The following is a 10,000-nucleotide window of genomic DNA, read 5'->3' as shown; positions in this document are numbered from 1 at the left end:
GCTCTCAGACGGGCTAGGACACGAGTCGAGGCTATCAACGCGATTTCGTAACGAGTTGGTTAATCGAAAGAATTTCCGTAGAAACAGAACTTTCGTTTATACATCCCATTTTGATTCTGCTGATTAAATAGAATCAAATACAATCAAAAGTGAAATCAGATTTTGATCTAACGAAAATTTGAAAATTGAAACGGAAATAGAATAGGATGAAAAGATAGAAAATCAATAAAAGAAGGTGGGTAGAAAACTTATTAGACACCGGGATCGATGGTATCTAATAAGTTCTACCTACTATTGATTTGAACCAATGACTCCCGCCGTATGAAAGCAATACTCTAACCACTGAGTTAAGTAGGTCATTTATTATCATAAGGAATCATAAAGAGAAAGAAAAGGACCTATTACATCGATGGATTATAAATCCAATATTACTTCTAAGCAATACCAATCAAACCGACCAAAAGGGTATGATTATGATGTTGATCATGTAATATTCATCTTGACAAGAAATTATCTACATAATATGATAAAATATGTATCACAAACACAAGGGCTATAGCTCAGTTGGTAGAGCACCTCGTTTACACGTGCGCCAATGTTTTCAGGGAAGTCTATCATGCAATCAAAAGAATTGATCTTTTGAGAAATCGATGTCTTACTCCATTACTTTGAAGGAACAAAACAAGAGAACAATAGCCTGATTAATGGTTCGGTCCGATTCGGGTGCCGTTTAGGCAAGATCCGAATCGAACCCATCATTGATTTGAGATATTGATAGGTGAATACCCGGTCTATTCAATGCTAGGCATAATGAGTATAAGGACCTCAAAAATGCTCTTTTCGTCCTATGAATCTTAAGGTGTATGAAGTTTCATGTTTGATTTTTTAATCAGGATGGTAGAGACTCCATTTAACTTAGGTTGATCTAGGCCAGAAGCAGACCTACGTCAAGATAACCCTTCCCTCTTTGAAACATTTTGGAAGTGCTCCTGTATCAGTAATGAATCAGAGCACAATGAATCAGAGCACACGGAACTGTCTTTTTTTTTCTGTTAGAAAAAAATATATATACGGTAGACTAACTGATATTTCTATCAGTTAATGAAAGAGCCCAATGCAAAAAAAAAATGCATGTTGGGTCTTTGAAATAGGCCGAATCATTTTGATAATAATCAGTTCGATCTGTTTTACTGAGAAGGTCTACGGTTCGAGTCCGTATAGCCCTATATTTTCGAATTTTCTATTTTATTAATTTTAAATATTCATTAAATTTATTAAATTAAGAAAATGAAAATAATATTCTTAAAACTAAAGCAAACTAAAACAATAAAATAAAGAATATCCAAATACAACTAAAAATAAAAATCTAGTTTTTTTCCTAATTATTGTATTCTTTGTTGATTGGAACTGGTCGCTTCCAGTTGCTTGGTTAAAATCATTCCCATAAGCTCGCTCACAGGGAGATCACTCAGAGTATAACCCTGAAAACAAAAGCGCATTTCAACGGATCCAATCGCTCTTTTTTTTTCTTGGATAAGAATAAAATAAACAAAACCCCATTTTCTTAATTAATCCTCGCGGGTAGATTGATTTTTGATTGATTCTATATAAATAGATATAAAATAAAAAATTTCTATTTATTCTAAATCTATAATTTCGAATTTATATTTAGAATAAATAGAATTTCGAATTAAAAGTTTTTTTATTTCTAAAATTCTAATAAATATTAGATATTAGTTAGATATTAGAATTCCTTTATTTAGAAAATCCGAAATGAAGTGAAAACGAAAAAGTATTACTTGTTTTGGATTTGTATAGTATTATACTATATATAGTATAAATATATATTTATACTAGTATTATACAAATTAGTACTATATCGAAATGAAATCGAAATAAGTGGAATGTAAATAAAATAGGATTAATTCCAATCAATAAATCTTAAAACGCAACATGGAAACACCGCAAACAAACGAAACTGGACGATTCGATCAAACTGAATTGTTGTTTTGACTAAACAAACAGTTGCGGATGACTTGACAATGAATTCCAGGTCGAAGCGACTAATCCGATCTATTTTTCACATTCATAGGAGTTCGTCTATGTTTCTGCTTTACGAATATGATATTTTCTGGGCATTTCTAATAATATCAAGTGCTATTCCTATTTTGGCATTTCTAATTTCTGGAGTTTTAGCCCTGATTAGAAAGGGTCCAGAAAACTTTCTAGTTATGAATCGGGTATAGAACCAATGGGCGATGCTTGGTTACAATTTCGAATCCGTTATTATATGTTTGCTCTAGTTTTGTTGTTTTTGATGTTGAAACGGTTTTTCTTTATCCATGGGCAATGAGTTTCGATGTATTGGGGTACCTGTATTCATAGAAGCTTTCATTTTCGTGCTTATCCTAATTGTTGGTTCAGTTTATGCATGGCGAAAAGGAGCATTGAATGGTCTTAGTTCCTGAATATTCAGATAATAAAAAGAAAGAAAAAGTCAAAATAATAATAACATTGAGTATGAATTCCATCGAATTTCCTTTACTTGATCGAACAACCCAAAATTCAGTTATTTCAACTACATTAAATGATCTTTCAAATTGGTCAAGACTCTCCAGTTTATGGCCGCTTCTTTATGGTACCAGTTGTTGCTTTATTGAATTTGTTTCATTAATAGGCTCACGCTTCGACTTTGATCGTTATGGGCTGGTACCAAGATCGAGTCCTAGACAGGCAGACCTAATTTTAACAGCTGAACAGTAACAATGAAAATGGCGCCTCTTTAGTGAGATTATATGAACAAATGCCCGAACCTAAATATGTTATTGCTATGGGCGTGTACAATTACAGGAGGGATGTTCAGTACTGATTCTTATAGTACTGTTCGGGGGGTCGATAAGCTAATTCCCGTGGATGTCTATTTGCCGGGCTGTCCCCCTAAACCCGAGGCAGTTATAGATGCTATAACAAAACTTCGTAAGAAAATATCTCGCGAAATCTATGAAGATCGAATTAGATCTCAACAGGGGGATCGGTGTTTTACTACCAATCACAAGTTTTGTCTTGTACGCAGTACTCGTACTGGAAATTATAATCAAGGATTGCTCTATCAACCACCATCTACTTCAGAGATTCCTCCTGAAACATTTTTCAACTACAAGGGTTCACTATCTTCCCACGAATTAGTAAATTAGGTAGGATTTTTTTTACAGAAACAGACAACGAATTAATCTTCATAAATTGATTTCATCATAAATGCGAAATACTTATCTTATAAAAATGACAAATAAAAAGAAAAGTGCGGAGAGATAAAAGATGCAGGGTCGTTTGTCTGTTTGGCTAGTCAAACACGGGCTAGTTCATAGATCTTTGGGCTTCGATTACCAAGGAATAGAGACTTTACAAATAAAGCCTGAGGATTGGCATTCCATTGCTGTTATTTTATATGTATATGGTTACAATTATCTACGTTCCTAATGTGCCTATGATGTAGCACCAGGCGGACTGTTAGCCAGTGTGTATCATCTTACGAGAATAGAGTATGGTGTAGATCAACCGGAAGAGGTATGTATAAAAGTATTTGCTCCAAGGAGTAACCCTAGAATTCCGTCTGTTTTCTGGTTTGAAAAGTTCGATTTTCAAGAACGAGAATCTTATGACATGTTGGGAATCTCTTATGAAAATCATCCACGACTGAAACGTATCTTAATGCCCGAAAGTTGGATAGGTGGCCTTTACGTAAGGATTACATTGCCCCAATTTTTATGAAATACAAGACGCTCATTGAATGATAAGAAACTAATTACAACTTCGAATATTCAAGGAATATTTGTACATTCTCTTCTAGCTCAAACAGAGGAATTGAGGTTTCATTCGTATTCTTATGGATAGGCTAATAAATAAAAAGAAATAAAAGACAATACATCATTGAGATTCTCGATTTTGAAGAGACTTTTTATTTATATTTATTTTATTTCGGACGAGCTGAGACAATAGGATGAACAACAAGGGTTCTGTACCGTGAACTTTGTATCGCGCACATCACTTAGATGAACTCTAGAGAGTCGCATAGAAGGGAATGAAGAAATGGAATATGAAAGAGAATACAAAGAAATAAATGAAAGGGATCGGCTTTATTTGTACTGTAGCTGAGATGAGTCTTGGTTATTTCTATCCTTGAACTCCTCTAGACCTGACTTTTGTTGGGCCTTTCAACCAACTATTTTTATTTTAATCTTTTAATTAAATATGTATGAAGTATTACCATTCTTTTGAATGTGAGAAGCCGCAGTGTGAACAAATAAAAAGAAGAGGAAAGATAAGCAAATTTTGTCTTTACTACATTATAATAGACACATTAGAATAGACTCTTTGCTCATTTTAAAAGAGAAAAAATACAAAATAAAATAAATAAAGAGAGGGTTTACTCTCAGATACCTAGCTAGATAAGTATGTATTATGTCGATCCATATCAATTAATTTGTAGAGTAGATACTCATACAAATTAATCATATGCCAGGAACCAGATTTGAACTGGTGACACGAGGATTTTCAGTCCTCTGCTCTACCAACTGAGCTATCCTGACCATTACCGACGCATTATCCTCATAATACTAGATGACTTGGGTCTATGTCAATTAAAATGAAAACAAAAAACGAAAAGTATTAAATTAAAAGTCTCGAACAGGAATTTCTTGGATCTTCAAAAGGAAGACTTTGTAAATTTCATATGAGTAATCATATGTATTATGAATCATTCAAATAGGTATTCCTTGCTCAAGAGATTTCTACGTATATCATATATATATCACATCACACTATATCACAAGACTTGTGATAAGAGAACAAAATTTGCTATGCTAGGATACGCTTGTAAAACGGCAAAGAATAGGATGAATGAGAAACATGAGGAACTTTGAACCACTAACAAAAAGGGTAGGATAAAATAAATAGACAGCAAACGGGCTTTTTGGGGTTGGGGATAGAGGGACTTGAACCTCACGATTTTTAAAGTCGACGGATTTTCCTCTTACTATAAATTTCATTGTTGTCGGTATTGATATTGACATGTAGAACGGGACTTATTTTTATTCTCGTCCGATTAATCAGTTTTTCAAAAGATTTATCAGACTATGGAGTGAATGATTTGATTAATGACTATTCTATTCGATTCTTTCTTCAACTTGGAATCGATTCACAACAATTCTTTTTATTTTTCATATTTTCATATAAATATAAATTGATATTGCATATAATAGAAATAAAAAAAATACGGGTTCGGTTCGTCTTTTTTGAGATAGTTTTTCATTAGTATACCTATAAAAAAAATAGGTATATCTTGCATCCTTTCTAGAGTTTCGATATTCGATATAAGGATTCCTTTACCAACAGTCAACCCCATTTGTTAGAATAGCTTCCATTGAGTCTCTGCACCTATCCTTTCCTTTTTTTCTTATTCTCGCTTGCTGAACCTTTGTTCATGTTTATTTTCGTAAAATAATAAAATAATAGGATTTGGCTCAGGATTGCCCATTTTCATTCCAGGGTTTCTCTGAATTTGAAAGTTATCACTTAGTAGGTTTCATACCAAGGCTCAATCCAATTAAGTCCGTAGCGTCTACCAATTTCGCCATATCCCTTTTGTGTCTTGAGATTAGGATCTCATTAGGATGCCCTCCTTCCCCTTTCTCCTCCTTTCCCTTCTTTCATTTGTTTATTTTCTTTCGTTTATTTATTTGCTTTTTATGCGAAACCGTTGAATTTAGTAGATATAGATACAGATTCTTATATCGAAGGGTCTTTACCTATTTTCTTGTTTGTTTATCCGTTTTCGTCTCTATCGGAGACCCATATTAATTTTTATTTGGTCCAAAATATTTTATCATTTCTGTATTCGCAATTCAATATAGATGGGTATTTCATAACATATATATGTCCTCTTACTCTCAGTTTTCTCAGGCAATTTGGTGGAATACTGAAGGGTCGATTCTTTTTTCGTCTTAGCTTCTGTCTTTATGAATGAAAACAAAAGAAAGGAGTCTCTCATTATGATCTGGATTTCATTTCTATGGGTTGCATCTTTTTTCTTTAATTTCATTTTTATTCTTATTATTAGACTATCCTATATAACCATAATAACTAAAAAATAAAATGAAAATTGAATTTATTCATTATTAAAATGAAAATGAAATTAATTATTTTTTTATAGTATAATAGCTAGAACTAATTATTTCTATTTAATAACTAGAACTAATTATTCCATTCATTTCTATTTCGAATTCGAAGATAATTCAAATTTTTGAGTCTAAAAGAGTTTCATTCTAATTATCTAGACTTATAACGTTTCATTTATATAATCATAAAATATATAACTGCATAAAAAGATTTTGACTCTAATTATCTCTATTTAGAACTCTAAACTAAATAGAAATAAATTTAATCTAGATTAAATCTATTAAATCGATCGATTAAATGAAATTATATAAAAATTTTCTATTTCTATATAATTTAGATGTAAAATATACTAAAATATAAAATAAACTAGAAAATAAAATGGAGTCAGTAATATTAGTAATATTACTATATTAATATAAAAGAAATATAACTAAGATATAAAAAAGATATTAAATATATTAAATATATAAAATATATAGATAAATAATAAATATATATATAAAATTTTAATTTAAATCGAATTATTAGATTCTATCAACATTAGCTTGAATATTAGATTGAATCTACCATTATTATATTAAATATGTTATATTTATATTAAGTTTATATTAAGTATGGCATTAAAAATTAGAAAAAATTCTAGTTTTTCTAAATTCGAGTCTCTAATTCATATTAATAATTCATATTAATTATGAATAACTAATAGATAGTTAATAGATAAGATCTAATAGTTTGCTGAATCCCTATGGATACCAAATTTCTATTATTTGAGCCCGCTTAGCTCAGAGGTTAGAGCATCGCATTTGTAATGCGATGGTCATCGGTTCGATTCCGATAGCCGGCTTTCCCTATTTGTTTGCTTTTTGCCTTTTTTACATAATTTAGAATGTTTTTTTTGAAATCAAAGAACAAACAGTGAAAAAGCTTTTTCCCCTTTTCTTTCCAATTCTTTCCAAAGGTCAACAATCTGTTTATTATCTCGTCGAAACTTCCAATTAGGGATCAATTTGAGGAGTTAGATCTTTGCAGAATAAATCAAGAAAAAAAGGGAAACTCTTTTGGTTTAATTTATTTATCTATTTAATATTATATTCAATTTATTTATATATTATATCTATTTTATTATATATATTCTAAATATTTTATATCTAAATATTTTATATATTTTTATATTTATATATTAATATTATTTTTATATATTATATATATATTTATTTCTATTTTTTGTATACATTATATACAATACAAAAAAACAAAAAAGTAAAGTATGGATATTGATCCAATTCATCTCATTAATATTTGTAGTACAATCCTTCAGTCGATTTCGCTTCATTTAGTTCAGTTTTAATTTCGGTTTATGAAATTTCAATAAAATTCAAATTAATAAGGAGTCCTTATGTCACGTTACCGAGGGCCTCGTTTCAAAAAAATACGCCGTCTGGGGGCTTTACCGGGACTAACTAGTAAAAGGCCTAGAGCCGGAAGCGATCTTAGAAACCAATCGCGCCCCGGTAAAAAATCTCAATACCGTATTCGTTTAGAAGAAAACCAAAAATTGCGTTTTCATTATGGCCTTACAGAACGACAATTACTTAAATACGTTCGTATTGCCAGAAAAGCCAAAGGGTCAACAGGTCAGGTTTTACTACAATTACTTGAAATGCGGTTGATAACATCCTTTTCGATTGGGTATGGCTTCGACTATTCCTCAAGCCCGTCAATTAGTTAACCATAGACATATTTTAGTTAATGGGCGTACAGTAGATATACCAAGTTATCGCTGCAAACCCCGAGATATTATTTCAGCGAGGGATGAACAAAAATCTAGAACTCTGATTCAAAATTATCTTGATTCATCCACCAATGAGGAATTACCAAAACATTTGACCTTTCACACATTACAATATAAAGGATTAGTCAATCAAATAATAGATAGGAAATGGGTTGGTTTGAAAATAAATGAATTGCTTGTCGTAGAATATTATTCTCGTCAGACTTAAACCTAACTAAAATAACAAAACAAGGGTTCTGCCCCCTTTTCACCTGAGTTAAGGTTAAGTAAAGGAAGACAGGGGAATGGGTTTGATTCGGAGATTTTTCTCCTATTCATGTATGATAGATACGTAAGGAGATTTTCATCCCCTGTATGCTATTTTACGTATTCCATATTAAAAAGGAATTGGGAATAGAGAACTAAAGAAGGGTCTAATTCTTTAGTATATGTTCTTATTTGATACATTGTAGTCAGTTACATTGGCGAATTAGGTGAAGGTGCGGAAAGAGAGGGATTCGAACCCTCGGTAAACAAGAGTCTACATAGCAGTTCCAATGCTACGCCTTGAACCACTCGGCCATCTCTCCTACATAATTATTATGGCTGATACCCTGAGCGAATAGCGAGTTATTTATATTAGATTGTTCGATAGGTACGAACAATATCAATTCTAACTAGGAAACTTGCTATAAAAATAGAAAACTTTTCATCACTTTTTTTTTATCACTTTTTCTTTAGCCTCCGGGCTCGAAGAATTTTTAAAAAATGGAATGGGTCTACTTTTATGTTATTTCGTACTGTACACTTCCTTTGTTTGTGAGATCATTTTATTTTCTCACGAGGGGTAATGAAAAGAGTTATAGAATGGATTGCTACCTATGCCTAGATCGCAGATAAATGGAAATTTTATTGATAAGACCTTTTCAATTGTAGCCAATATCTTATTACGAATAATTCCGACAACTTCAGGAGAAAAAGAGGCATTTACTTATTACAGAGATGGTGCGATTTGATTATTATTATATATATATTTTACTTTATTCTCTTTATTCTTTATTTATTATTTACTTTTTTATTTACTTTACCACTCTCAGTCTTAGGAAAAAGACACATTATTCAGAATAGAAAAAAGGCTATTGAAAACAAAAAAGAAATCTACGCTTGTTGAAGGTGAAGTTTATAAATAAAGCAATTCCTTCTGTCGTGTATCCCCGATTAATGCAACCTCAGATGCTTCAATTGTTGATTCGAGTATTGAGCGAAAGGTTACACCTATGGGTCTGTATTGTGGGTCAACCCTACTACACTAGTACCAATAGGCGGCATAGAGGAAGAAGACTACGCCTAGGAATCAACAACACGAAAACTTTGTTATTAATGATTCCCTTTCTTTATCGGGATCGGAACTAAGAGAAATGGTTGGGACAACAAACATCCATCTTGTTCGTACTTTGGATACCCATATAACCATCGAAGATTGTTGAAGTGACTAATTCCTGGAAATTAAGGAGCGTTGAGAACAAAGAAATTGTTGAGTTTACTTTTTATCTAGTACGAACACGCTTGATGGTAAGAAAAGATCTTTTGCAAGAGGGTTGGCTAGAGATTTCTTGTAAAAACATTAGCCCTGCTCAGTTCATAATGACAATATTTCGACCTTTTTTAATTCCATGGATTATTCTCATTATGCACATAAAGGAGGAGCCGTATGAGGTGAAAATCTCATGTACGGTTTTGGAACGGAGAATTCTTTGAATCGAATGACGACCGTAACGGATGTCGGCTCAATCCGAAGGAAATTATGCGGAGGCCTTACAGAATTATTATGAAGCTATGCGACTAGAAATTGATCCCTATGATCGAAGTTATATACTATATAACATAGGCCTTATCCACACAAGTAATGGAGAGCATACAAAAGCTTTAGAATATTATTTTCGAGCACTAGAACGAAACCCGTTCTTACCACAAGCTTTTAATAATATGGCTGTGATCTGTCATTACGTGCGACTATCTCCACTATAGAAATAAAAAAGGAAAGAAAGAGCAAAT

The 10,000-nt window shown here is 32.0% G+C and overlaps 3 non-coding genes and 1 pseudogene across 3 annotated transcripts; 2 read left to right on the top strand and 2 right to left on the bottom strand.

Moving 5' to 3' along the window:
• Window positions 1-10,000, top strand: part of LOC128288752 (photosystem I P700 chlorophyll a apoprotein A1-like) — a 14,139-nt pseudogene that overhangs the window by 174 nt on the left and 3,965 nt on the right.
• Window positions 4,514-4,586, bottom strand: TRNAF-GAA (transfer RNA phenylalanine (anticodon GAA)). The gene has a single exon. It is a non-coding gene; the product is annotated as a tRNA-Phe (tRNA).
• Window positions 6,946-7,018, top strand: TRNAT-UGU (transfer RNA threonine (anticodon UGU)). Its single transcript has one exon. It is a non-coding gene; the product is annotated as a tRNA-Thr (tRNA).
• Window positions 8,449-8,535, bottom strand: TRNAS-GGA (transfer RNA serine (anticodon GGA)). Its single transcript has one exon. It is a non-coding gene; the product is annotated as a tRNA-Ser (tRNA).

This window comes from Gossypium arboreum, unplaced genomic scaffold (genome assembly GCF_025698485.1).
Source record: "Gossypium arboreum isolate Shixiya-1 unplaced genomic scaffold, ASM2569848v2 Contig00272, whole genome shotgun sequence".
Taxonomy (NCBI): Eukaryota; Viridiplantae; Streptophyta; class Magnoliopsida; order Malvales; family Malvaceae; genus Gossypium; species Gossypium arboreum.
Note: the sequence above shows the minus strand (reverse complement) of the source record. Positions and strands in the feature narration are given on the sequence as shown.